The 2,787-nt window shown below is 33.5% G+C and overlaps 1 non-coding gene across 1 annotated transcript; it reads left to right on the forward strand.

The window, feature by feature from the left end:
• Positions 1-2,466: 2,466 nt before the first annotated feature.
• LOC112819452 (U6 spliceosomal RNA) lies at positions 2,467-2,573 on the forward strand. Its single transcript, XR_003206849.1, has one exon. It is a non-coding gene; the product is annotated as a U6 spliceosomal RNA (small nuclear RNA).
• The last annotated feature ends 214 nt before the right edge of the window (positions 2,574-2,787 follow it).

Here is a 2,787-nt window from a genome sequence, read left to right on the forward strand (position 1 = left end):
CTCTAAAATGCAGTAAGAATGAGATGTTGGTATAGAGAAAGCTTAAAATTGGTAGCCTTTGAGGAGCTCTAAGGTAGGCCAAGATTAATTTAATGATAAAATGTAGTGCTTTTGGGGAAAATAAAATGAATGTACTTTTTTTTTTTTGGTCCACTAAAAATGGCTTCTTTTCTAGAAGAAAAAGAAATGGATTTGAAGACGATCAATATTACTTGTGGAACAGAAGAAACATGTAACTTATAAAACCAAGTCCATTTGGGATTCATTCCGAAGGTGAGGAAAGTGGCAAATGTTAGGAGAACCCTCCATCAGCTATAATTCATATCTCCCTATAAACTGGGATGGGACCTACAGGCTACAGAAAAAATGAATATAGCTCTATATTAAAAAAGGACCTTTAAACCATAATGAAGGTCTTGTTACTTTTATTTTCAGAGAGCAACAGTTTTATAGAATATGCTAGAATTTTTTTCTCTGACCCATTTTATCTCACAGTTTTCAGTTATTGGCTCTAAATGATACATCTCCTTTAGCAATTTCTAAATTTTTAAAGTTAACATTGCTTTGCATTTAAGATGCTTTGGCAGGGACTGTAATGAGAATTTTAAATTTGAGCAAAACCTCTTGAAGTTCTAAATGAGGCCATCAAAGAGAACATTCAACAGATGGAAACAGTGATTGATCTAAAGCCTCGAGTCTTGTTTTTAATCTCTTGTTTTCCAGCAAAGAGAAATTTTACAGAATCTTCTCTCTTCCTAAAGACTTAAACTAAAATAGATAGTTAAAATAGAGATACTACACTCTAAGGATATTTATAGAATGGAAAGTAAAAAACCTTATGTCCAATCCCAATCAAGAAATAGGATACTCTAAAAAGAATGTGGATACCTCTAGTTAGGGTTCCTGTTCTGTTGCTACTCCTAAATTAATTTTTCACTGCTGGATGGAGGGCAGTCCCCAGAATTCTCATGCCTTTAGATTGCTCACCAAGATCTATGACTTCCTCTGATTCCTTGAGACACTGCTAGCCTGCACTTATCAGCTCCCTTCCACCTACAGAGAGCTTCTCCTCACTTTCTCCTTTTCCCATATACCAGCTGAGTAGAGATGATGCTGAGAATGTAAAGGAAGGCAGAGGTACAGCTATAAACAGTCTGGATGCTCAATACACCTCATGGATGCTAAGCTTTTCTATAAGTAATAAATAAATTTTGGCAACCATCAGTTTGTTCTCTGTATTTGCAGGTTGCCAAATTAGTATGTAAGGTTTTTGTGTATCAATTATATTTCAATAAAGTTATTTTTAAAATTTTAAAATACTAAAAAAATTAGCTTCATACAACATCTACTACATGCAACTTTTGATAAATAGTATTCAATTATAGAATGCAATATCATACCAGCACATGATACATTATAGGTATTCAGTAAATGTTTGTTAAATTTTACTGCTTTTTAACACAGTGATTTTCCTCAGTAATAATTTCTCAAATAAAACTTGGATAAAAATTTAAAAAAAAACAAAATAAATAAACTCTCATTGTGTTAAGCAACTAAAATGTTGCAGTTAGGCTAACTATTGCAGTTAGCCTAAACTTTTCACACCATATCCTGAGAATTCCACACAAACATACAGAGTGAGAAAATTTGGAAAACAGACCAGCTATTTGAGATAATTTCACAAGTAAAATCTCTGTCTGATGTGGGTTTAAAGGTTTTTAATGTTCTTAGGGAAAACAATAACCAACCCTATCATTAGTGTCTGTAATGGTTAATTTTATGTGTCAAGTTGGCTAGACCACAGAGCCCAGATATTTGGTAAAACACATCTGGATGTTGGTATGAAGGTATTTTTTAAGATGAAATTAATATTTAAATCAGTAGATTTTTGAGTAAAGCAAATTACCCTCCATAATGTGAGTGGGTCCCATCCAATCAGTTGAAGGTATTAAGAAAAAGAATGACCTACCCTGAAGTAAAAGGAATTTTATCATTGGACTGTTTTTGGATTCAGTTTCAGCATCAACTCTTCCATGAGTCTCTAGCCTATTGTCCAACCTTGTAAATTTCGGACTTGCCAGCCTCCATAATCATGTGAACCAAATCCTTATAATGCATCTTTCTCTCTCGCTCTCTATCGTGTGTGTGTATGTGTGTGTATATGTGTCCATTTTAAAATAAATCAGATCAAATTTGAAAAAACATATCATTACCAATTAGTCAATGTCAAGTAAAATGGCATTCTAGGTTCAGTTTGGAATTAATACACTTAACATAGAAATATGTTTAGATGTTTTTTATGAGTCTTGCTACTGTTTATTGTATCCAAATTTGTCTCATTTTTTTTCAATTACAATTAGAAACAATGAGTTAAAATTTAAAAAGGCTGACCCCAGAAAGTTCAAACAGAAAAACATATGCACATGAACTGAGAGCAGTAAACCTTTTTTGAAAATTACTTACTGAGTGTTCACTTCAGCAGCACGTATACTAAAACTGGAACAAAACAGAGAAGATTACCATGACCCCTGTGCAAGGATGACACAAAAACTATTTATTGGACATCTCATATTGGGCACTGTGTTAAGCATGGGTAATGTAAAATTTGTAGAAACATGGTTCCTGTCTATGGTAAGTCAGGTTTTCCAAAAATAGCAATAACAATACCTCTTAACCCTCATGCTCTTTGACTATATAAGTATGATATTCCCCCCATCAGGAGGCAGTCTGTCTCCTTCTCTTGAATCTAGATGACATTTTACCTCAACAAACACAGTATGTCAGAAG

The sequence above is a fragment of the Callorhinus ursinus genome, unplaced genomic scaffold (assembly GCF_003265705.2).
Source record: "Callorhinus ursinus isolate GAN/ISIS: 27379988/994484 unplaced genomic scaffold, GSC_fseal_2.0 scaffold6, whole genome shotgun sequence".
Taxonomy (NCBI): domain Eukaryota; kingdom Metazoa; phylum Chordata; class Mammalia; order Carnivora; family Otariidae; genus Callorhinus; species Callorhinus ursinus.